General features: G+C 40.2%; 1 protein-coding gene and 1 non-coding gene across 2 annotated transcripts in view; both read right to left on the bottom strand.

Annotated features, from left to right (window-relative positions):
* The window catches only part of GNA14 (G protein subunit alpha 14), a 224,295-nt gene that overhangs the window by 125,667 nt on the left and 71,052 nt on the right, over positions 1-27,576 (bottom strand). The window lies entirely within an intron of this gene.
* LOC118147927 (U4 spliceosomal RNA) lies at positions 14,932-15,071 on the bottom strand. The gene has a single exon (XR_004734628.1). It is a non-coding gene; the product is annotated as a U4 spliceosomal RNA (small nuclear RNA).

Raw genomic sequence — 27,576 nt, 5'->3', positions numbered from 1 at the left:
ACTGGTAGCCAAAAATATTTCCTTAAATATTTACATTTAATTTCCAAGGGGCAACCTAAAGACTCATGACTAGTAATCACCTCCAGCCCCACTCATCAAGATTTCTATTTGTGGGGAGATGTTTTCAAAAACAGGCTGGATTCCTCTCTCTAGGATGGGTTAAACTAGCCAAGGTGATTGTATCTTCTGGTTACTCAGGGCAGCCTTGGCTTATAACCATTGTCCTGAGGTGATTATTGATAGCATCTTTTGTATTCTCCAAAGTATCCTAGTCTGGACAATAATATATATGGTCATCTTTGGTCTAATTCTGCCTTATTGGGGGTGGGAGAGGCTTTATAGCCTCCCCTAGTATTGCAACTCTAATTCGCTTCTGAAATATACATTGCAAAATAAGAAAATCGATAATGAATCAGCTTTTCCTTTTCATACAAATTCTATCTTAAAAAATAACTCAGATTTTCAGTAAGAAAATTGTGGGAGTTGGATGTGTTTCTTACATTGGGAGGATGTACTTTTTGCTCTTGATATAAAACCAGCTGAACAACATAACCCAACTGTCTGCTTTGCTACAGAGCAGGGGAAATATAAGTGAAAAAGGTCATTTCAACTAGAAAGCAACCCGTAGAGGAGGTAGCTATTACCTGTGTTATTGTATCTCCAGTGACCTACTTACAGGAAAAACATCCTTCCACCAAAAGCCTATTTGATATACCTTCAGAGGCTGCAATTAAACACATGAAAAGAAACTCTGTTGTTATAAGAAAAAAAAGGTAAAATGCGCTCTCTCTATTTTTGTTCTTTCAATTAGTGGGATGCTTTTGCTGTCATAATAACGAAAGTTATTCTTCCAAGGTGTAAGAAGGAAAAGAGAACAATCTGCGGCTTCCTTTTGTTTTGCCGAGTGATACAGATATGCCCTGTGGTTTTTTCCACTGGAATGATGGAAAAGGCGGATGGTACAATAATTATAACAAGGCAGTCCATTTTGGATTAATTTTTTTCTTGGAACTAAAGAAGACTCTATCCTTGCTGGAATCCCAGATTTCTGGCATACTAGTTAATTGTAGGACATTAAACAAATTACTTAAACCCTTTGACCCTCGGTTTTCTCAAGTCAATGAGTAAAATAAATAAATGTAATAGATAAATCAAGTAAATGAGTATAATATAAAAGTATAACAAATCATCATTTGTTGTGAGAATGAAAATCATCTTAGTTGTAGAAAACAGTATTCAAACATTAATTATTATGATAAGTGATAAGGGTGATATCTGTGGAAATGGAGAGGAAGAAGCAAATGCAGCGGTTTGGAAAACTCGATGCATTTGAAAGACAAGGTTGGAAATCGGGAATCATAACCTTTGAGACACCGGTGAGCTTGGTAGCATTTCTATTAACAATGGGGAAGTTGAAAACGGTGCCTACACCAGTTTCCTAGGCTGCTATAACAAAGTACCACACACCGGCCTCTGGCAGAGCCTCTGAGCGGGACTCTGCTCCACACTCCTCTCCCAGCTCCTGGTGGTTGTGGACAATGCTTGGTATTCCTTGCTTGTGACAGCATAACTCCAACCTGTGCCTTTGCCCTCACGTGGTCCTCCTTCCTCTTGTGTGTCTGTGTCCAGTTTTCACTCTTCTTAAAGACACCAGCCACAATGAATTCAGAGTCCACTCAAATCCACTATGACCACAGCTTGACTTGATTACACCTACAGAGACCCTCTTTCCAAATAAGGTCACATTCACAGGTTCCACATTCATCACGAGTTGGAGTAGGAGGGACACAGTTCAACCCAGCATGGTGCCTGTTTGGGAGCAGTGATGACAGGCTCAACACTCACTGAATTTGGACATAATAAAGTTTCTTTGGGAGGATTTTTACGGAAATGAAAAGAATAATAGGGGTTCCCGCACATTTCCCAAATATAGCAAACTTTTTTAACCTCTAACATGAAAGGGAAAGGGGCTCTTCATTGTTCTCATCTGTCTTACCCACTGTCCAGCTTCAAGCAGCATCTTAAAGAGTTTCCTCTTTTCCCCTCACATTATTTTCTACATGCAGCAACTTCTTTAACTCAAGTTGTTTGATTAGGAGTAAATGTGCATAAACAATCATATTAGTCCCGAGTTCAACACAAGCCCTTCCACAAGCAATCCCTGGTCCGTACTGTCTGATACCAGGTCCATTCACACATTGACAGTACCTGTTGGAGCCCTGAAAACATTTAAGTTTGCCACCCATGAACTCCATGAATTCTAACACCTTGTGTCCCTGAAGCAGCCCTCCTTTTCAAGCTAGAGCTATCACTTTACTCCATTTCACCCAAAATTCCCTCACTTGTCACTGATGGGCCAGCCATTTTCCCTTACTATTCAGTTGTTTTGAAATGTTTCTCAGTCCAGCTTTTGTCTCCCCCACAACTAGATTAAAAATAGCTTTGTATTTTGTATCCTCCCACAACACCTAGCCTGACAATCTGCACAGAACAGACATTCAAATGCTTGCTGGCAGAAAATGAAAGGGCCAGTGAGACAATCTCCTACGATGGCTCTCCTATTCTGGGGCTCTTGGCACCACCCTCGGAGTTGAAGAAAGGAGCCCCAACTTAAGAGGACCTCATTTCAGCCCTCTTTCACCTTCTCCCCACCCAAAGGAGCAACGAGGACACAGGGCCAAGGAACTGTGCCTGTTTGTAGCCCATGTCCTCCCCCCAGCTTCACATCCTCGTTCCAGGCACTTGGGATTCTGGAATTCTCTCCACCCAAATGACCCCAAACCCACTTCTAAGGCTTGCATGGACCCTTCCCAGTCCATCCTCTTGGGGATGCACATGCCTCTGGTGTACATGTCACTAAGTCTGAAGGTGGCCAGGGGACAGATGTTTGTGAGGGGATGTTGGGAGTGTTGATGAAGCCTGGATGTGCTAGCCGGGGTGCATGTAAAGTCTTTTGCACTGTGGGTGGGAGGGGGCAGAGAGAAGGGAACAGCAGCCAGGGGCTTTCATTGGTAGTCCTGCCTGGGCCCTGCAAATGTATAGTGCCACCCTGGCTCAACATGCACTCAGGGGTTGAAGCAGTAACTATCCATGGCAATATTATCTCATTTCCAACTTTTATCCAGTATATGTTCTTTCAGCCTGGGTATATTTTGGTATAGATTTACTCAATAAAGAAAGATCTGACTTCGAGTTGTTTGCTAAAAGAATAGTAGATGAAACACAGAGAAAGCCCTCGTCTTCACCCAGGGTTTTTAAGAAGGGAAAGAAACTTTGCAAGCATGTACAATTGGTACATATTACTAGCTAAAGGTGCTAAGATTCCTCTGAGTTAGCCAGAGTTTCTGGACCAGATATAACACCCGGGACAATTGGGAGCAATGTCATGTGGTCACGTACATATCAATATCCACCCTGAAATACCATCATGGTGCACATCTAGGTTCAAAACACACATATTATCACAAAATATACTCAAGTTAGGCGCTATAGCATGAAATCAATTTGACAATACTAATTAAAAGTACATTTATACTATCTTCAAAGCAGCTGTTAAATCTCACTTTATCTATTCTATATTCCAACCATTGCTTACATATGGAAGTTCAAAGAGAATCAAATGGGAGATGGAAGTGAGATGCCCTTGACAAGGCTTTGCTAAGGTCAGGTTGTCCACAGGGGCAACAAAATTAGTCACAGGGTTAAGTGTGCAGATTAAAATGGTCACCTTCATATTCACTCTCACACACTGAAATTTAGCTACGCTTGGTCTCAAGATCAGACTTCAGATTTTTCTTTACTGGTTATGCTATTGTGGGCCCAGTTCCTGTTTTAAATTCAGTATGGAAATGAAAATTCAGCTCTGATTTACCTGATCAGGAATATTTTCAGGCAGTCTGTTTGGTCTTCCCCTACTCCTGCCCGCAAAACATACATTGCCGAATTGTTTTCCATCATAGGTTTAAAGGGGAAAATGTCAACCTTTTTTGGCAGATTAGCTGAAAATTTTCATTATACTTTATATGGAATGTATTGTCTGCAAATCAGCAATCAATGCAAATCAAGCATCTTTGGCTAGCATGCTTTGACAGTTTGATGTGTTATAAATTGTTTAGCTCTTCTTTTCCTCCTCTCCCTCTGCATCCTTTTTCAAATTTTGAATCTTCAATTTCTACTCATCTACTAATGCCGACAACTCAAACTCTGTCCTGCAGATAAGCAGGGTCTTTAAACTTCCTTTATGTGGTCAACCACTGGCATTAACTCACTGTTGTCTACCCCATCTGACCACCTTCCCACCAGTCTGACCTCCTTCTCCCACAAAGTACATCTTGTGGCAGGCACAAAACTAGTCAAGGGACTAGAAAAAGTGGGACCTCATCATATACATGTACAGACACTCAGCAACCCACTCTTCAAGTGACTCCAAATCACTAGGTCATCAAGTTCTGAAGCTGCCTCCAGATTGAAGCTAAAAGCCCTCTTTCCTGGGACCCTTCCCTGCTCCTAAAGTCTGATTCCAGTCCCTAGGAGGAGATAATAGTGAAAAATACTCAGAAAGAATTATTCTCCTATGGGGATCTGAGTAGCATCTTTGGGAAACAAGAAACAATAAGAAAAAGAGTTGGGGTCATGCTCTTTGCTTTATCAAAAAAAAATCATTTTCATTCTTTACATTGGTAGAAATCATATTCAGTGATTTTAGAAGGCCAGTATTTGCAAATACAGCCTTAATGTAAAGAAGTTCAACACAAGCAATCAATTGTTCCCAAAAGTTATAAAATAAAATTGAATCTATAATATCCAGATTCTGGGGGATTATTTGTTTGCTTCTTTTTCTTTTGGTGGGGAGCTGGTGGTGAAAAGTGAAGGACAATGGAGGTTTTGAGAGGCTGAGAGATGAACAAGTTTGAGAAAATGATTTAGAAATGAAAATAATTTGAGATAAGATGCTCCAAGCATTTTTTGGGTTTTTATAGCTTTGGTTTCCGGAAAGAATGGATTTGCTGATGAGCTTTCCAAACAGAATTGAACACTGAAACTTTTCTTGGTCCTATACTCTGTGGTATGTCCCAAGTTACACCAACTGGTGAATCCTTCTTTTTGTTATGATTTATTATATATAACGACTGCATTCTGCTCTGTCAAGAATTTTAAGAATTTCAAGATCACCTTGCCAAGACTGACTAATCTGACATAATAAAAGAAACAAATGTTACAAAACACCAATTCACTCAGCAAGGGGACAGAGGCAACCTCTTCCAGAAGGACCTACCATTGTTGCCTTTGTACATCAGAGAAACAATCAATTTTAATATCGTTATTATTGTGCCTTAGTTTCTTTTTAATGCCCAAGAATTTTTGGGTTCTTGTAGCCAAATACAATTAGTGCTATTAAGCATCACAAGTATTAGATCCTTATTTTCCATCCAGCGTTAAGCAGGGGAAACCATGCCAGCCGACAGAACACTGTACAGCAGGCTGCCAGGAGAAAAGTGAGCATAACTCAATGAGGGTTTTCTGGAAACTGTATCTGCTGCGTCATCATGACAATACCAATGAGGACCACTCCATTTACCTAGTGATGACAAGACCTGCTGGAAAAAACACACCCCAGGAAAAAAGGCACACCAAAATCCTAAACTAGCCTTCTGGAAGCTACCTATTCTCTTATGTCTCTCAGGACCTTAAAAAATATTGATCATTCATGGAAGGGTGAAACCTCAGTAATTAGCCTTGCTCTTTTCTACTCCCCCAGTCCAGCTCTTGGATATACCCGGGCTCTTTCCTTAGTACCTCTCCCTAAGACTATGCAAGAGACAGGGAGAGAGTAAGAGAAGGAGGGTTTATGGAGAAACCATGTGTGCCAGGCACTATACCTACCATCTTCATAAATGGCATCTCTAAGTAGTGCCTGGATCTTAACCACATGGAAGTGACTAGATCTTAACTATATGGAAACAAGATCAGACCTATATGGCACATCAAAATAAATCCCAGGTGACTCAAAGATTTATACACAAAAAACTTCAATGATCAGTTTTTTAAAATAGCATCAACAGAAGAAAAAAACAGGGAATGTACATAAAGGCAATTCACAAGAAGAGAATACAAGCTGGCATACAAAAACTATTTGACTTCACTATCATGTAGTGCAAATGAGTATCATGCCATACCATATTTTGTTTGCAAGACGGGAAAAATTGACAAAAAAAAATCCAGTGTTAATGGGCATATAAGAAAACAGACACCCATTCCTGTTTATTCTTGTGCACAGCAAGATGAAGAATATGATAGCTTGCATCACCGCCATTCAAAGTGCAATGTTATGTCATCCAAAAATTCCAATTCTAGGATATATAAACTAAAGAAATCATTAGACAAGTGGCCAAATACCTATGTAATGGGAAAGTAATCACAGTGTAATGCACATTAACAAAAATGAGAAAAAAATAAATGCATAGTGGTAGGAGACAAAATCATTTAGTTATGGTGACTCTCCACAGTGGAAATATATGGCTGAGAAAAATCAATGCAGATGAATACTGATATGAAATGCTGTCTACAGTACAGTAAATGAGAAAGTAATGAATAAAACCTACCTGGCCTGGAGGGAGTATAGTAAAGGTTAAGAGGGGCTGCCTGTGCTCAAATTCCAAGTCTGCCACTTACCTGCTGCCTCACCATGAACAGGCTCTCAATTGGCCTCATCTGGTTAGATTGGTTATTAGATGATACTATGGAATTACTGTGGTTTTACTAGGCATGATAATTGCATTGTGGTTATGTGAGAGAATGATTATTATCAGGGAATCAGTGATGGAATATTTAGGAGTAAAGTCTAAAACTTTAAAGATTCAGTAAAAAATACACACACACAGCAAGGCACAGTGACTCACGCCTGTAATCCCAGAACTTTGGGAGGCTGAGGGGGGCGGATCACTTGAGTTCAGGACTTTGAAACCAGCCTGGGCAACATAGCAAAACTTGGTCTCTACCAAAAGTACAAAAAATTAGCTGGGCGTGGTGACATGGGACGTTCCCAGCTACTCATGAGGCTAAGGTGGGAGGAACACTTGAGCCTGGGAGGCGGAATTTGCAGTGGGCCGAGACTGCACCACTGCACTCCAAACTGGGTGACAGAGTAAGACCCAATCTCAAAAAAAAGAAAAAAAGAAAAAAACCCACATATATGCCTGAGTGTGTATCTATATACAGAAAAAGCATATATGCAAGATTAAATTCTTGGGTAATTTAGGTAAAAGCCAAGCAGATGATAATTGTGTTCTTTCAACTTCCCTGAAGGTTTAAAAAATTTCAAAACTAAAGAGTTGGAGAAAAAAAGGGGCTTGGCTTCATGTCCACAAGGCAAGCTGCACAACGATGTCCACTGCACCATTTGAAACCATGAATAACTGGATATTGCCCAAATGCCCAAACAAAATGTGTATTTGTTGGAGAAAATATTTTACAGCAATGAGAAGGAGTGCACTGAATCTACAGTATAACAGCATAGATGGGTCTTAGAAAGCAGTGCTGGGTAAATAAAGACATGAATGCAGGTTGCCTAACGAGTCTCACAATACCATTTACTTTAACATTCATTTGAAAGCACACATAAGACAGGGTGCGGTGGCTCATGCCTGTAATCTCAGCACTGTAGTCCTAGCCACTTGGCAGACTGAAATGGGAGAATCGCTTGAGTTTGGGAGCTGGAGGTGGAGGTTGCAGTGAGCCAAGATCACTCCATTGCACTCCAGTCGGGCGACAGAGCAAAACTCCATCTCAAAAAATAAAAATAAGTAAAGCACAAATAAAATGCATTATTTCACAGCTATGATATCTATGAACGACGTGGAGAGTGGATTCAAACATATCACGGCAGATATATGGAGGTAGATGCCAATGGGGTGAGGGTGGGGATCATGAGGGAGAAAGAGGAGCCAGGACAGATAATATTGAGGAAAGCAGTCCACTCCTGAGCACCGGACCTAGAAAGGGCTTTATGTATGAGTTTTCACTTACGAGATCAAATGTTTTAGAAAGGAATAAAATGCATTCCTCATAAAACCAATTCATTCCAGGCCACGACCAGGGCATCACAACATGTCTCTATGTGTGACTTAGCAAGTCCCAGAACCCAGCCTTTCTCTTCCTCACAGCTCAGGCCGCTCACAACTATGTACTCAGAGCTCTCACACTCCTAACCAGCCCCAGACTTCTCTAATCAGAAGCTTGCTTGGAAATTGCCTTGCGCCACTCACGAATGTACCCCCTCTCCCGCTACACACACAGACACACACATCTCACAGCCCCTTTTCTTCTTAATCATGGTAACCCAGCATGGGGTTAGAGTAAAGGCACAGTTAAGAATGGATCTTTGGCAGGTACAACTTCAGCCGTTTGGGGAGGACGTACTTTCTTTTTGGGAACAACTTCTTTGAGAGCCTCCAGCACTTTAAAGATAGTAATAATTTTACATTTAGAAGTTATAAGAATTTGTACAAACAGGAAACACATTTATATAAGAAAAGATATTTTTCCACCCCTCTAACACAGCATAGATTACCATGGTTAAGAAGAAATCATTCTCATCCAAGCAAGGACCCTCTAGCCGCCCTTCGTTTTGAAGTGAGTTATGGCCAAAATAAGAATAAACCCGGGTTCCTAGGGGTGCCCCTCCACAGCAGCCTTGTCCCAGGCTCACACCAAGGAGGCATGCAATACATGCATATACGGAACAAATGAATGAGAAAGAAAGGAGAATGGGAGAAAGAGAAAGGGACAAGAGAGAAAAATGGAAAGAAAAAGATTAGGAGAGAGAAGCAGCTGACTCCATGAGACTGCAGTGAATTGCCAGAACCAGACACATCTCCCAGATTTATTATTCCCACAAGCAATTATGGTCCGGTGGGAAAGTAACCAGAACGCAGTGTGCATCAACAAAATCAAACTGAAATCCGAGAAGACCACCTTGCTCTTTTTAATATTTTTATCTTCTAGGGCAAGTACAGACATTTTGCTGTGCACTCTCACTCTGATTACTCAAACAATATTTCATTAAGGACAACATATTGGTTAGTTGGGGATATGAATGGCCTGCGCTTCGGAAACTTTCTGGCAGGGGATGAAACTGTCTTTTCAATAACTAACAAAAAAATGCTAGAAAAACAAGAGAGGTTCTGGATAAATGGTACAAGGAAGAAAGGTAAGCATAAAACTGTTCTGCGCCAGTGGAACAAGGGGTGCAGTGGTTAATAGATGACTATTTCACAGGAGAAAATGACACCAAAGAAGGCTAACCTTTAGTGTTCATGACCAGACAATCCCTAATCAAGAATGAAGAGGAAAGACACTTTCTCAAAAAACGGGATCATTTACATAATGTTTTTATGTTAGGAATTGATGATCATATTTTTGAAGAGGGAATCTGAGCAGCTCTTAGGGATGATCTTACCCAATCCCCTCATTTTGCCAAAGGGTTCAGAATGGCTAAATGACTTGCCTCAGGCCTCACAGCCATTTAGAACCCCAACCCTGGAAGGACCCCAGCCCCATTTTGACAAAGGACCCTGTCTTTGACGTCTGTCTTGTTTCCCAGCTTTCTGAGGACATGTTTTCAGTTGGAAAACGCATTTTAAAAAAGAAAACACATTTTAAGACAATTGAGGATATTTAAATATAGATTGGATAACATATAATATAAATGTTATGAATATTCTTAGGTGTGACAATGTATTTTATGAAGAAGGGTTCTTAACAAAGAAGCATTAGGAGGTGCCATGCCTTGAAGTCTGCACTTTCACAGTGTCCAGCAAAACAGAACAGATAGATTAGATAGATACATAGGTAGGTAGGTAGGCAGGCAGGTAGGTGGGTAGGTAGATACATAGATAAGCAAGGAAATATGGCAAAACACTGACAATTTCTGAGTTTAGATGGCAGAGAAGGGGAGTCCACTATACCATTGCTTCAAACCATTATTTTAAAGATTTTTCATAAGAATGAGAGAATACTAAATACATTTTTGAAAATCTCTCTTTTAAAGCATTTCAAAGTTTGAGTAGTAGTCTTAGATCTGTACCCAGCTGCTCAGACACCCCATATGACACAGCTAAGCCAGCCTTCCAAAGGAGGGAGATTTATGGGGCTCCTGGATTATACACATAAACCCAATGATAGCAAAATCATTTCTAGAAAATGTGTCTAGGTAATAGTAGAAACCAGATGAGGTTCTCCATTTGGTATAGATGAAGACACCTTGGACCCAGGTGTCACTGTGTGCAATTGCTCTCATAAAAAAAACTAGAATGGGGTAGAGACTGTGGCCTGCTTTCTGCATAAAGCTGGAAAAAGCCTCTGAAAAAGTAATGCAGACAATAAAGCACGATGAGGCTAAATATTTGGGTCTTTTCCATTGTTGGCTGGCTTTGGTTTTCTCTTCCCTTTGAGGCAGACTTAAAGCCTGTTGCTCTCATCAGTTTTACATAAACCGGAGGACCTGTCTCTTACCTGTGACACCACAAATTTCTTATTCCTATTAAGAAATGCCTCTTGCTTCTTGATTCCCATCAATTAACTGTTCACAGTCCAACTGCTCAGAATGGAGTCCAACTTCCCAGAGGCATCTCCTTGGAGCTCTACATCTTTTGACAACCAGCACCGCTCCCGGGAGGGCTTTGGCTGGGAAGCAGCTCTTTGTGCTTGCCAAACATGGGGAAGCTCAGACAATAAAGGTGTAAGTGAGATAAAGGACTGAGGGAACTGAAGACGAAGGACGGGGCATCCCTTCTAGGCCAGAGGACACACGAAAGAAGGGCCAGGGGTCTACATGCTGACACTTTGATGGGGGAGATGAAGAGCCCGTGCTCCAGAAGAAGGGCACAGCTTACAATGGGGCATGCAGAAAAGAAAGTGCATTTCACGGAGTCATGGCAAGCATGTATGTGCAAATATGTGCAATCTGGTGTTATTGGAAGATCTTTAGATCTGAGCTTGGTAAAGTGAAAGAAGTGGTTAGTCCAACAAAAACAATTTCCTTGGCAATTTCTCTCCTTCCGGTTTATTAAAAAAGAAAGCACCAGTTGAGAAACAACCTCACCTATGTGCGTTTCCCTCTCCAAATTACCTAATGAGTAGTGCCACATGAACAAATGATCCTTCCATCCCTTTTCTTTGGGGGCACAGACATGGCTTAATAGGTTTACATTTTCAGGCTCAGCTTTTAAACTGTTGAACTAAACCTACAGATAGAAAATACTTCGATCAGGTGGTGGTGAGTATACCCTTGTTATGCGACAAATGCCGTTGGCTTTAGACCAGAAGTTGATTCTCAGAACATTAGGTATGTAATGCTCCCCCCTGGCTACCCATGAAAATTACCTAGAGGGCTTTTAAAAAACTATGTGATGCCAGAACTTGCCCCTAGGAATTTCCATGGTTATTCAATTATTCTGGATTGAGAATTACTGGGAAAGGGCTATGAATTTTTCATACTTTAGTTTTTTTAAAAAACTCTATAAATTTAAGTAACAATGAGCCATACTATACTTCAGGAAAATATATAAGTTAAAGCAGAAATAAGTTACTTAGACAAAATCAATTACTTAATAGTTTAATTTTTTTCCCCTCCCAGTTTTTCTGTTTTTTTTTTTTTTTGTTTTTTTTTTTTGAGATGGGTCTCACTCTGTCACCAAGGCTGGAGTACAGTGGTGTGATCTCGGCTCACTGCATCCTCCACCTCCCAGGCTCAAGTGATCCTCCCACCTCAGCCTCCCGAGTAGCTGGGGCCATAGGCGCACAACACCAGGCACAGCTAAGTATGTTTTTGTTTTGTTTTGTAGAGACAGGGTTTTCCCATGTTGCCCAAACTGGTCTTGAACTCCTGAACTCAAGCAGTTCGCCCACCTTGGCCTCCCAAAATGCTGGGATGACAGGCATGAGTTACTGTGCCTAGCCTCCGCCCCAGTCGTAAAGGGAGGATGTTTTAACTTTCCTCATCAGTTTGATTCAGGGTAATATCACCATACCCTGGTTCCAACAGCTACTCCAACAATGGATTCAACTAATTTCCCTTCTATCTTGAGTAGCCAAAGCACAAAACTTTGCAGAAAGACAATGCCTAAATGCCTCACCTTATGCCTTAAAAGAGGAGTTACTAATTTGCTATTTTCCCCAAGTTAAGAGAATGGTGGAAAAAATAGAGTCCTTTAATGCCTTCACCTAAACAAAAGTCTTCTTAACTTGTTTGGAAAGAAAAGGCCCATTCCTCCTGACTTCCTAAGCTTCACTTTTCTAGCTGACACCTAGGTAAATGAAAATGTAGACCACGTAAGACCCTCTTCAGACCACTCTCTTGGCCATAATCATAATTCTCAAATGTTTGAACAGTCCCAGTGTTTTCAATACAAACACTGGCTTAGGTCAGCATTTTTTAAAGGGCTTGTATATAGGGGATTGAATCAGGCTTCACAATCAAGGTGTCACCAGGTACCTATTAAAATGCATGACATTGTCCTCTCTAGACCTCTGCGGCCTCTACAAGGCTGAGCCAGGCAATGAGGATGGGGTATGGCTAAGTTTAAGTATCATGCCTGGTTTTATCCATCCCATTCTGTGGGTCAAAATACCTTCCCAAACCAGTCAAACTAATTTGTTCCCTCGAATGAACAAATCCATCTTTAGAGGCCAAATAAAGGATAAGAAATCTTTTTTGAAAAAAAGAGAATCAGAAAAGCCACTATAAAATGCCATGCAAGTGATGTCAGTATTTTATAGTTTCATTGTTTTTATCCATTAACAGATGACTAGATAAGCACAGTGTGGTATATACATATGATAGAATTTTATCCCACCTTAAAAAGGAAGGAAATTCTCACAGATGCTACAGTATGGATGAACCTTGAAAATATCAGCTAAGTGAAATAAACCAGACGCAAAAGGGCCACAACACTGTAAATGCACTTGATGCCACTGAATTATATACTTAAAAATGGCTAAGAGGATAAATTTTGTTATGTTAGCGCAAAACCTAGGAAGCTAGAAATTGATGACATTTCCTTCAGCTGACTAATTGCTACATCCACACACAAACTCTGTTTCCTCTTTTCCTGGCTATCTAATTTCTACCAGTCAACTAGGGTCTTAAAAACAGTCTTTCTTTCTAGGAAATCTCTCCTCTTCTGCTTTACTTCACCTTCTCCCTTTCTGGGGATAAAGCCCAAACAATTTACCACTGATTTTATTTGAAGTGTCAAAGCCTAAAAGGCAAATCATAGGTTCACCACAGGGGATTACGGAAATTCAGGAATCACTTCCACACAACTAACAATGGATACTCAGATGGGTAGAATGAATGCCTTGGTACTAGGGGCCTGAAGATATACCAGCCCTTCTCTCCTGGAAATTATATGAGTAGGCAAGGCGTATAATGATCTGTGATTTAAATAAAGTTAGGAAGTAGTGTATGACCACATTTGAGCAGAACAGATCAGTGCTCTCGGCTCAACAATGGAACCTGCTATGGAAAATCTGGGGAGAAAGAAAGAACAGAGTCTGCACCGTTCTCACAGGATGGAACAACTAATGTAGATGAGGAATGAGGATTGAGAGCAAGGAGGGTATCTGAAGAACACTTACAGGGACAGAACCCCCCAAAATGATCAAGTATGGGACAGGGAAGGGGCATAGAGGAAAGCCACCAAACCAGAGCAGGGGATTTATTCTAGAAGTAGAAAGTAACATGAAAAAGGGTGGCTGATCCAGTAATGCTATGTGGTGAAGAGGAAGTGATTTTGATGATTGAAAAAGGGTCTACTCATATGTGGTAAAAGTCCCATGGGCTGGAAAGCACCTATTCATTACTGAATTTTGCTGGAATATTTACAATATAAAAATGTAATACTTATTTCATACTTGATTTAGCCTATATTTTCAACCTTCTTGATATTATAACCTAAAAGTTTGAACATGTAAGATCAAATAACTGTTTAAAAATTTGTTTTATTTGTCAAAATGAAATTTCAATTTAGTCATCCTCTACCCTGATCCCTAGTATTTACTATGAAATGCTGGGTCCCATTTCAAGCCAACTCACTGTAAGTGGCCTTTTCCCTGAATAGATTATCTTCAAATCATGGGACCTCCTATAGGTCTTAACTAGTTTACTCCAGCCCCAGCCAGCATTAGATCCCAATATCAGATTTCTCAATTTGTGGAAGCAAACATAGGTACCTGTTATTAAATTTCCAGCAACTACAGAGTCTGTATAAAACCAGTCTGGCATTTGTGTTGTTCACACAAATGCAGTAATTCAGTGGCATGGGATTAAAGGCTCAAAACCCCTCACCATGCACTGCTGCACAGCAAATGTAAACCCAGGAGCTAAAACCAAATGAGAAAGAGATTCATTGAGCCAGGGAACACTATCGGCTCAACAATGGAACCTAAGGCAGATCTATTTTTCTCTTCAGAGCTCATGCTGTATATTATCATTAGGAGAGAGGTACTGAATCTTTTGCCTTAGGATCTGAATCTGTTTCCATGGTGACAAGAGAGTGGGTCTTTAAACTCCCGGACAAATGAATGAAGCATTCACTGAATCAGGCAATTTCTGGGTATTTTCAAAGCTTGGGAAAAGACAGATAATGGCTGTAAGTCTTGCCAAACACTGATTTGTTTCACTTTTAAGTACAAAGGAGGTCAATGACAAAGAAATGTAAGAGAACTGCATTCCGAATCAATATTGACCCTAGTTGACGTCTAAAATACGCCTGATCCTTCATGGGGCTTATCGTGTAAAATAAAATTATGTTGGCTTCACCTCAGATGCAACTAACACTGTAATCACCATGAATTCAAGCAGAACATAGCAATAAAAGAAACTGGGTGGTGGTTGTTTCTTTCTTTTTTTTTTTTTAATTTTAAATTCACTCTCTGTAGAGACTGTAAAAAACTGCCAATGCCGACTATATTTCAAGTCATCATGACGGGTATTGGGAAAAGTTTTCAATTAGCAATAATCACGCCTTGGATAAACCTCATTGGCTACAATACTGCCACTGCGCAAAGCTGGTTGTTTCTTTTTTAAACAAGATTTTATTTTCCTATCAGTTCAATTGAAGTGTTGCTTTCTAAATACCAAGGACAGTTAATCTCACCTTTTCAAATAGTAACAATGAACTCATGGAATCTAAGTGAATAGCTTTTAAAGTCTAGAGTCCTTTTGTGGACTACCTATTAGACAACTTTCTATGGAGTGTAATTTGGGTTCCTGAGGTATTACATGCTTGTTTATTAGAGTCTATCTAGAAGACCAGCACTACTTTTACAGGCTCGCTTGACTAAACTTGTCATAAGGTTGGATGGCAATGGATTAGGATGTATTGTCTGGTACACCTTTTTAGCAAAAAGATGTTGACTCCATCCCTCAGCTCATTTGATCTATTTTAACTTTAAAATATGGATCTTCCCTTAGTCAACAACAGAAAACTCTCACCGGACAATATGCCTCAAAGTACCTGCCATCGGATCCTTATCAAATTCTCTTTGTGAGTTCACTGGTCATTACTGGAAGGATACAGTCCATCCCTTTCTCCACATTTGTGTTTCTCAATCCTGACCACACTTCTGAATCATCTAAAGAGCTTAAAATGGAAGTCTCCAGAGGTTTTGATTCAATTGGTCTAGGGAAAAGTCCAGGCAGGACAATTAAAAAACAAACAAACAAACTTATTTTTAAGAGACAGGGGATCTCTCCGTCACCCAGGCTGAAGTGCAGTGCCAGGCCAGATTGCACCACTGCACTCCAGCCTGGGTGACGAAGCAAGAATCTGTCTCAAAAAAAAAGTTAAGATATTACAATTAAACCCTTCTTTGGCCACCTGCCCTGCTTCCAGTCCAATTGCATTCTTCCAGGACCCATTCTATTCATTTACATACATATGCATTCACAGATATCCTGGTGAATATTCACATATATGAAAATGCAAATACATTTCATTTCTAAAAATAATGTTAACATGTTTCCAACTATGCACATTTTAAAAAGGACTCTTAAAAAGCTTCTTCAGTGGTTCTGAGGCACTGCCCAGGATGAGAACCATTGATACCGAGAGACTATCAGGATGGTTAGACCCAATGAGCTCTCTTTTTAAAAGCATTTATTATACAAGTTATATATGAATACATTTCTTCTTATTTCAAAAGTTAAAATATTATGGCTGGTGGCTCATGACTGGAGGGCCCAGTCCTCCCTTTGGGAGGCAGAAGTGGGCAGATCACTTTAGATCAGGAGTTCAAGACCAGTCTAGCCAACATAGCAAAATCCTGTCTCTACTAAAAATAAAAATATCAGCTGGGTATGGTGGTGCATGCCTGTAATCCCAGCTACTTAGGAGGCTGAGGCAGGAGAATCAATAGATCCGGAGAGGCAGAGATTGCAGTGAGTTGACATGGCACCAATGCACTCTATCCTGGGTGACAAAACAAGAAGCTGTCTCAAAAATAAAAAAAAGTTAAGATATTACAATTAAATCCTTCTTTGGCCAAGTGCCCTGCTTCCTTTCCAGTCGTGTATTTCCAGGACTCATTCTGTTCATTTACATACATATGAATTCACAGATATATTGGTGAATATATAAAAATACAAATATGAGGGGGAAGATGGCGCTGTAAAAGCAACTCAGGATTGTAGCTGTCAGTGAAGACGCAGAGGATAGCAGAAGAAGAAACTGGTAGCATCCCTCACTGTTCTGCAGCTGCTACAGGAGTTCCCCAGGCAAGCAGGGCCTGGAGTGCACCTCAGCAGTCTTACAGCAGAGGGGCTAGACTGTTAGAAGGAAAACTAAGAAACAGAAATACTTCAGCATCAACAATCTGGGCCTCCATTCAGAGACCCAATTGAAAAATCAGCAACTACACAAAAGACAGGTGGATAAATCCACAAAGACGGGAAGAAACCAGTGCAAAAAGGAGAAAAACACCCGAAACCAGAACACCCTGCCTCCTGCAAAGGTCCAAAACTCCTCACCAGCAAGGGAACAAAACTGGACGGAGAATGAGTCTGATGAAATGACGGAATCAGACCTCAGAAGGCGGGTAATGAGAAACTTCCATGAGCTAAAAGAACATGTTCTAAATCAATGCAAAGAAACTAAGAACCTTGAAAAAAGATTTGAGGAAATGATAACAAGAATGGACAACTTAGAGAGGAATATAAACGAATTGAAGAAGCTGAAAAACACAACACGAGAATTTTGCGAAGCGTGCAGAAGTTTCAACAGCTGAATTGACCAAGCAGAAGAAAGAATATCAGAAGTCGAAGATCAACTCAAAGAAATAAAATGAGAAGCAAAGATTAGAGAAAAAAACACAGAAAGGAATGAACAAAGTCGCCAAGAAACGTGGGACTATGTGAAGCGACCTAATCTACGCTTGATAGGTGTACCAGAATGTGACGAAGAGAATGAATCCAAGGTGGAAAATACTCTTCAGGATATTATCCAGAAAAATTTCTTCAACCTAGCAAGGCAGGCCAATACTCAAGTCCAGGAAATACAAAGAACACCACAAAGATACTCCGCAAGAAGAGCAACCCCAAGAAACATAATCGTCAGATTCACCAGGGTTGAAATGAAGGAGAAAATACTAAGGGCAGCCAGAGAGAAAGGTCAGGTCACCCACAAAGGGAAGCCCATCAGACTCACAGCAGATTTCTCGGCAGAAACTCTACAAGCCATGAGAGAGTGGGGGCCAATATTCAACATCCTTAAAGAAAAGAACTTTCAACCCAGAATTTTATATCCAGCCAAACTGAGCTTCATAAGTGAAGGAAAAATAAAATCCTTTGCAAACAAGCAATTGCTGAGAGATTTTGTCACCACCAGACCTGTGTTACAAGAGCTCCTGAAAGAGGCACTATACATAGAAAGGAACAACCAGTACCAGCCATTCCAAAAACATACCAAATGCTAAAGAGGATCAACAAAATGAAGCATCTGCACAACTAACGGGCAAAACAGCCAGCTAGCATCAAAATGGCAGTATCAAATTCAAACATAACAATATTAGCCCTAAATGTAAATGGGCTAAATGCACCAATCAAAAGACACAGACTGGGGAATTGGATAAAAAGCCAAACCCATCAGTGTGCTGTATTCAGGAAACCCATCTCACATGTAAGGATACACAAAGGCTCAAAATAAAGGGATGGAGGAAGATTTACCAAGCAAATGGAGAGCAAAAAAAAAAAAAAAATTAGGAGTTGCAATTCTCATCTCTGATAAAATAGACTTTAAAGCAACAAAGATCAAAAGAGACAAAGAAGGACATTACATAATGGTAAAAGGATCGATACAATAAGAAAAGCTAACGAACCTAAATATATATGGACCCTATACAGGAGCACCCAGATATATAAGGCAAGTTCTTAACAATCTACAAAGAGACTTAGACTCCCACACAATAATAGTGGGAGACTTTAACACTCCACTGTCAATATTAGACAGATCAACTAGACAGAAAATTAACAAGGAAATCCAGGACTTGAACTCAGACCTGGAACAAGCAAACCTGATAGACATTTACAGAACTCTCCACCCCAAATCCACAGAATATACATACTTCTCAGCACCACATCACTCCTACTCTAAAATTGACCACATAATTGGAAGTAAAGCACTCCTCAGCAAATGCAAAGCAACTGACATCATAACAGTCTCTCAGACCATAGTGCAATCAAGTTAGAACTCAGAATTCAGAAACTAACTCAGAACTGCACAGCTGCATGGAAACTGAACAACTGGCTCTTGAATGTTGAATGGATAAAGAATGAAATGAAGGCAGAAATAAAGAAGTTCTTTGAAACCAACGAGAATGAAGACACAACATACCAGAATCTCTGGGACTCATTTAAAGCAGTCTCCAGAGGAAAATATATAGCACTAAGTGCCCATATGAGAAGAGTAGAGAGATCCAAAATTGACACCCTATCGTCAAAATTGAAAGAGCTAGAGGAGCAAGATCAAAAAAACTCAAAACCTATCAGAAGGCAAGAAATAATGAAGATCAGAGCAGAACTGAAGGAGATAGAGACACGAAAAACCCTTCAAAAAATCAATAAATCCAAGAGCTGGTTTTTTGAAAAGATCAACAAAATAGACAGACCACTAGCCAGATTGATAAAAAAGAAAAGAGAGAACAACCAAATAGATGCAATAAAAAATGATAAAGGAGAAATCACCACAGATTCCATAGAAATTCAAACCATCATCAGAGAATATTACAGACAACTCTATACACATAAACTAGTAAACCTGGAAGAAATGGATCAATTCCTGGACTCCTGTGTCCTCCCAAGCCTAAACCAGGAGGAAGCCAAAACCATGAATAGACCAATAACAAGGTCTGAAGTCGAGGCAGCAATTAAGAGCCTACCAGACAAAAAAAGCCCAGGTCCAGATGGGTTCACAGCCGAATTCTACCAGACACACAAAGAGGAGCTGGTACCATTCCTTCTGAAACTATTCCAAATAATCCAAAAAGAGGTAATCCTCCCAAATCATTTTATGAGACCAACATCATCCTGATACCAAAACCCGGCAGAGACTCAACAAGAAAAGAAAACTTCAGGCCAATATCCATGATGAACATAGATGTAAAAATCTTCAATAAAATACTGGCAAGCCGATTGCAACAGCACATCAAAAAACTTATCCATCATGATCAAGTAGGATTCATCCCAGGGATGCAAGGCTGATTCAACATAGGGAAGTCCATAAATGTAATTCACCACATAAACAGAACCAAAAACAAAAACCACATGATTATCTCAATTGATGCAGAGAAGGCATTTGACAAAATTCAACAGCCCTTTATGCTTAAAACCCTCAATAAACTCGGTATTGATGGAACATATCTCAAAGTAATAAAAGCTATTTACGACAAACCAACAGCCAATATCATATTAAATGGGCAAAAACTGGAAGTATTCCCTTTGAAATCTCGCACTAGACAAGGATGCCCTCTTTCACCACTCCTATTCAATATAGTACCAGAAGTTCTAGCCAGAGCAATCAGGCAAGAAAAAGAAATAAAGGGTATTCGAATAGGAAAGGAGGAAGCCAAATTGTCTCTATTTGCAGACGACATGATAGTATACCTAGAAGACCCCATCGCCTCAGCCCAAAAACTCCTGAAACTGATAAGCAACTTCAGCAAAGTCTCAGGATATAAAATCAATGTGCAAAAATCACAAGCATTCCTATACACCAATAACAGACTTAAAGAGAGCCAAATCAAGAACGAACTGCCATTCACAATTGCTACAAAGAGAATGAAATACCTAGGAATACAACTTACAAGGAACGTAAGAGATCTCTTCAAGGAAAACTACAAACCACTGCTCAATGAAATAAGAGAGGACACAAACAGATGGAGAAACATTCCATGTTCATGGTTAGGAAGAATCAATATCGTGAAAATGGCTATACTGCCCAAAGTAATTTACAGAATCAACGCTATTCCCATCAAGCTACCATTGACTTTCTTCACAGAACTGGAAAAAACCACCATGAACTTCATATGGAACCAAAGGAGCCCGCATAGCCAAGTCAATTCTAAGCAAAGAGAACACAGCAGGAGGCATCACACTACTGGACTTCAAACTATATTACAAGGCTACAGTAATCAAAACAGCATGGTACTGGTACCAAAACAGAGATATAGACTAATGGAACAGAACAGAGGCATCAGAGGCAACACAGCATATCTACAACCATACAATCTTTGATAAACCTGACAAAAACAAGCAATGGGGAAAGGACTCCCTGTTTAATAAATGGTGTTGGGAAAACTGGCTAGCCATGTGCAGAAAGCAGAAACTGGACCCCTTCCTGACACCTCACACTAAAATTAACTCCAGATGGATTAAAGACTTAAATATCAAACCTGGCACCATAAAAACCCTAGAAGAAAATGTAGGCAAAACCATTCAGGACATAGGAGTAGGCAAGGACTTCATGAACAAAACACCAAAAGCATTGGCAACAAAAGCCAAAATAGACAAATGGGACCTAATCAAACTCCACAGCTTCTGCACGGCAAAAGAAACAGTCACTAGAGTGAATCAGCTACCAACAGAATGGGAAAAAATTTTTGCAGTGTTCCCATCTGACAAAGGGCTGATATCCAGAATTTACAAAGAACTCAAACAGATTTACAGGAAAAAAACAAACAAGCCCATTCAAAAATGGGCAAAGGATATGAACAGATACTTTTCCAAAGAAGACATACATGAGGCCAACAAACATGAAAAAATGCTCATCATCACTGGTCATCAGAGAGATGAAAATCAAAACCACATTGAGATACCATCTCATGCCAGTTAGTATAGCGATCATTAAAAAGTCTGGAGACAACAGATGCTGGAGAGGATGTGGAGGAATAGGAACACTTTTACACTGTTGGTGGGTGTGTAAATTGGTTCAACCATTGTGGAAGACAGTGTGGCGATTCCTCAAGGCCTTAGCGATAGAAATTCCATTTGACCCAGCAATCCCATTACTGAGTATATATCCAAAAAACTATAAATCGTTCTACTATAAGGACACATGTACACGAATGTTCATTGCAGCACTGTTTACAACAGCAAAGACCTGGAACCAACCCAAATGCCCATCCACGATAGACTGGATTGCGAAAATGTGGCACATATACACCATGGAATATTATGCAACAATAAAAAAGGATGAGTTTGTGTCCTTTGTAGGTACATGGATGAATTTGGAGAACATCATTCTCAGCAAACTGACAGAAGAACAGAAAATGAAATACCGCATATTCTCGCTCATAGGTGGGTGATGAAAAAAGAGAACACATGGACACAGGGAAGGGAGTACTACACTGGGGTCTACTTGGGGGAATAGGGGAAGGACAGCGGGGTGGGGAAGGGGGAGGGATAGCCTGGGGAGAAATGCCAAATGTGGGTGAAGGGGAAGATGGCAGCAAAACACACTGCCATGCAACTATCTTGCATGATCTGCACATGTACCCCAAAACCTAAAATACAATTAAAAAATAAATAAATAAAAGTAAAATAAAATGCCATTCCTGTAAATCTCTGCTGTCCAGTATAGCAGTCACCAGCTAAATGTCATTATTGAGTATTTGAACAAGACTGGTTTCAACTGCCATGTGCCAGAAGTGTAAAATACAGAGCAGATTTTGAAAACTTAACACTGGGGGGAAAGAATGTAAAATGCCTCAATAATGTTTTATATTGATTCTATCTTGAGGCAGTTAATAGGTTTCGTATATTGGGTCAAATAAAATATAATATAAAAATCAATTTCACTTGTTTCTTTTTACCTTTTTATTTTTTTTATTTTTGAGATAGTCTCACTCTCTTGCCCAGGCTGGAGTGCCATGGTGCAATCTCAGCTCACTGCAACCTGTGCTTCACGGGTTCAAGTGCTTCTTATGCTTCAGCCTCCCAAGTAGCTGGGATTACAGGCACGCACCGCCATGCCTGGCTAATTTTTGCATTTTTAGGAGAGACAGGATTTCACCATGTTGGCCGGGCTGGCCTCAAACTTCCTGCCTCAAGTGATCTACCTGCCTTGGTCTCCCAAAGTGCTGGGATTAGAGGCATGAGTCACCGCACCCAGCTATTTTTACCTTTTTAATGCAATGATTAGAAAACATGAAATTACTGATGTGGCTAACATTATATTTCTATTGAATGAGTCTGTTCCAAACAATGGGTATTTAAGCTACTTACAGTTTTTCTGAAATTACAAGGAAAAAAAAGTGCGACAGAGGACATTACTGTACATCAGTTGTTCTCAACGGGATGCTATTTGGCAAAGAAACACTCTGGCCCAACTTAGAGGGGTAATTGGCACTTACTAAATAGAGGCCAGGGTTGCTGCTAAACATCTGGCAATGCACAGGACAGTCTCCCAAAGCAAAGAACTGTCTGGCCCCAAGTATCAACGGTGCTGAGGCTGAGAAACCCAGTTAAGCATAAATACTCGTCCACATGTGGGAGTGCTCCTTTTCTTTCTTTCTTTCTTTCTTTTTTTTTTTTGAGACAGGGTCTCACTCTGTCACTGAGACTGAAGTATGGTGGTGCGATCTCAGCTTACTGCAACCTTTGTCTCCCAGGTTCAAGCGATTTTTGAGCTTCAGCCTCCTGAGTAGCTGAGATTACAGGCATGTGCCACCATGCCTGGCTAATTTTTGTATTTTTAGTAGAGACAGGGTCTTGCCATGTTGGTCAAGCTGGTCTCCAACTTCTGGCCTCAAGTGATTTGCCCACGTTGGCCTCCCAAAGTGCTGGGATTACAGGCATGAGCCACTGCACCCAGCCAGGAGTGCTTCTTAAAGGTAGATCTTATGTCATGGAATTGCCTGTGCTTTTGAAATGTTCATACACAACACCAAACTGCCCTTCAGAGTGGATATGCCAGTGTCACCTCTGATCAACAGGACAAGAGAATATTCAAATTAATCCTTAAAGAACAAGTAAATAAATCCAGCTGGAAAATTTGAAGGGCTTCGAAATGTCCACTGAATGTTTTAAGTTCCTACAACCACCGATAAGAATGACAATACAACTCAAAGTCTTGGAGTTTTAAGTAATATTTGGAAGTTTTAATCTACCCCTACTCTTTTATGAAATGTCTTTTGTGATCCCAGAACATAACTCACTTTGGGTGTTGGCATTGTTAATTTATAACTAACTGATTAGTCTATCTCTCTGCTTTTCAACTGTGGCCAAAATTAGAATCTTGAGAGAGTGAACTTCAAGAGTCTAAGATCCTATGCTAATTAACAAATAACTATCATTATTTGTGTTTGCCGTATATCCAGAACCCTAAAGCTCTGCCTGTTTTCCCAAAAATACTGCCCTTGGAATAACATTCATGTGTAGTAACTGATAACACAAGTCATGTGTCTGGGTCCAGTGTCTATTCTCAAACATACTACATATTTATTAGCTAGAGATGATTCTGCCAAAAAAATCAGCAAGTGGAAATACATTATAAATCTAAATCTGTTATGCAAAGCTGGAAGTCAACTTTATATAAAATGTGTTGCTCCCATATATTTACATTTTACCTAGTCTTTTTTAGGAGGCAAGATTATTGACCTTCTCCAATTTTCAACTTGCATATTTACAAAAATGCAAATTTTTGTTAACATGATTCATGTTCCAAGGTTTTTTAATGACATGCCAATATAAGATACTCTACAGCCAAAGGCTCTTTAGGTAAATTCCAACCCTTATTGACCTCTGCTGTGAACTTCCAATAAAGAACTGACTTTATCATCCTGGAGTGAATCTGAATCCTGAATTCATTCTCTGTATGCATTATAGCAGGAAAAATGCGATAAGAGCTAGAAATAATTACAGTTAATTCTAACTAGTCAAAAGTTTTTTTTAAAAAATATGTTTTGTAGGGCAGTTTTCTAGAGTAAAAGTATTCCAGCCAGGCATGGTGGCTCATGCCTGTAATCCCAATACTTTGGGAAGCTGAGGTGGGCAGATCACCTGAGGTCAGGAGTTCAAGACCAGCCTGGTCAACATGACGAAACCCTGTCTCTACTATAAACACAAAAATTAGCCGAGCATGGTGGCATGCGCCTGTAGTACCAGCTACTCAGGAGGCTGAGGCAAGAGAATCGATTGAACCTGGGAGGCAGAAGTTGCAGTGAGCTGAGATCGTGACATTGCACTCCAGACTAGGTGACAGAGCAAATCCATCTCCAAAGAAAAAAGAATGCTAACTATTAAAAAACAGTTACCCAGGTAAAAAGTATACAAGTTAGATCCAAATTTTGATTCAGAAATGCAAATTCAGACCTGGCAAATGTGTGGCATGGAATCCGCTGGTGGGGAGGGCAGAGCCCCTCGCAACAGTTACCCTGAGGAGGAAAGGCTGGGTGCACAAGGCGGGGCAGGATGGTGAAGTCTCTGGGAATCTACAAATGGGTGCTCCCGGGGTTTGTCCTGCTCATCCACCACAGAGCTGAGGAGCAGGCTGCAGAGATGGGGCTGCCGTCAGCAAACCCCCTTCAGCTGGCCTTGTGGAGGGAGCAAAGATACAATCAAGACAGCAAAGATGCACTTCAGAAACCCTAATGGGATTTAATTTGGAAACAGACTGTCATACCACTTGTGAGATCAGCAGGGGTCTCTGCTACTTGATATTTTCAGGCGGATTTCCAAATCAAACAAGTTTTTCGATGCCCAGACAGAAAGAACTTTCTATTTAGCCCAGCTCTCATGAGAAACCCAAGTCCCATATGTGCCTTCTCTTATTCTGTTAAAGGACTCCACCACCCCAAATGCATTTTAAACTGAATATCCAGCCCCATGAATCACTTTTGCCTTTTTTTTTTTTAAATGGGATTGGGAAAAAAAGGTTCCTTCCCCATGGAAGGTGGGTTGAACTTACTCTTGCTATTAATATATGTTTCAAGCATGCTCTTCCCTTGATTCTGGTTGTGACATGGTAACTAGCAAGGGGGCCAGGGGAATGCAGTCCCATCAGCACAGCAGCATAGGCAGAGAGATCACTGGCACTTGGCCCAACTTGGGAACTCAAGAAGGAAAACACACACAGCTGAGTGTGCTGCAGCTACTCCTCTCCAGTGCTGGAGGGGCCAGAGCTGTCCTGCCCAACAGGTTTCCTGAGCACCTACTATATGTTGGGAACTGTGAAACGGCTGTGAACAAGATGGACACAATTCCTGCACTCCAAGAGCTTACAGAACGGTCAGGGGGAGACAATGCCACAGGAGACCACTCGGCGTAGTGAGTGGTGCAGACAGGGGCTGATCCAGGGAGGAATTAAGGTAGAAGGAATGAAAGGCCCAGGCTAACTGGGGTCTTTAATTTCTCCCCTGGGTTCAATATTTCGAGGGCTGTGTCTGGCTCCCTAAAGAGAAAGAGAGCCATCTCTTTGTTGGGGAGCATGGGGGGGGGATATATTTTTTTCTCTCTTTTTTTATTTTGAGATAGAGTTTCACTCTTTCGCTCAGGCTGGAGTGCAGTGAGGCGATTTTGGCTCACTGCAACCTCCGCCTTTTAGTTTCAAGAGATTCTCCTGCCTCAGCATCCCCGAGTAGCTAGGATTAGGCATGTGCCACTATGTCCAGCTAAATTTTGTATTTTTAATAGAAACAGGGTTTCACCACGTTGGCTAGGCTGGTATCAAACTCCTGACTTCATGATTCACCAGCCTCAGCTTCCCAAACTGCTGGGATTACAGGCGTGAGCCACTGTGTGAAAATCAGAGAGAGAAAAATTCCATACATTTTAGGACCAAGAATTTTATTTCGATTAATTTTTGTCATTATTGCTTGCTTAGAGGAACTTGTTTAAAGTAAACAAATACATATACATTTACTTAATTCTAACACCATTTCCCCCAATTTTAACAGCTTTAATGAAATATAATCAACACACTATAAAGTTTATCCATTTAATGTGTACCGTTCAATGGTTTTTTAAGGATATTTACCTAGTTGTGCAATCATCACCACAATCTCATTTTAGAACATCTTATCATGTTCTAAAGAAAGAGACCCCAAAAGAAACTGTACCCATTAGCAGTGTCTCCTCGCCCCCACCACTGCAGCACAGGCAACCACTAATCCACTTTGTCTCTTTAGATTTGTCTATTCTGGGCACTTCTTATAGGGAATCACGTAATATATAGTTTGTGTGTGTGTGACTGGCTTCCTTTGTTCACATAATTTTTTGAGGTTCATTTATCTTGTACTGTGCATCGGTACTTCATTTCTTCTTATTGCTAAATAATATTCTATTATGGCTATTCCACATTTTATTTTTTCATTAGATGACAGACATTTGGATTGTTTCCACTTTTTGACTATTATGAATCATGCTGCTATGCACATTCATGTACAAGCTTTGTGTGGATATATGTTTCAGTTCTTTTAGGTGTATACCTAGGAGTAAGCTTGCTGGGTCATATTATAGCTCCAGGTTTAAACTTTTCTGAAATTACCAAAGTGTTTTCTAAAGTGGATGTATCATTCTACATTCCCATTGGAAATATCTGCACCCCCAAATTTTAATGTTTCTGAAATAAGAGTACATTTATAATCTATGTGCCTATTTAATATAGTAAATCACCCTTTTACATTCAATATAATAATAAATTATTTACTGAAACCCAACTGTTAGGCTTACCTTACTTAATGCTCATTTACTCTGTAATAGAGGTATTGCCTTATTTTGTAGGTGAGAAAACTGAGGTTCAGAAAATGGGCTGGAGTTGTATGGCTACCATAACTGCATGGTCCTAGCAGTAGCATTTAAACCTGAGTCCGTTATTGGTCAAAATCCAATTTTCTTCCATGCTTTTATGCTATTGCTCAAAGTTGAGCAAAGGATAATATGTTCCTTTTATGAGCCCATAATCTCTGAGACAGATAAAGACATAAATATTTGAACACAAGTAAGGCTAAGTTTTCAATAAGAGGAATTTTCTAAGTACTGTGAGGGGGTGGAGATAAATTTTGACAAAGGAAATCTTGGAAGGT

This window comes from Callithrix jacchus, chromosome 1, assembly GCF_049354715.1.
Source record: "Callithrix jacchus isolate 240 chromosome 1, calJac240_pri, whole genome shotgun sequence".
In the NCBI taxonomy this organism is placed as follows: Eukaryota; Metazoa; Chordata; class Mammalia; order Primates; family Cebidae; genus Callithrix; species Callithrix jacchus.
The sequence above is the reverse complement of the archived record's forward strand: the minus strand, read 5'-3'. Positions and strand labels throughout refer to the sequence as shown.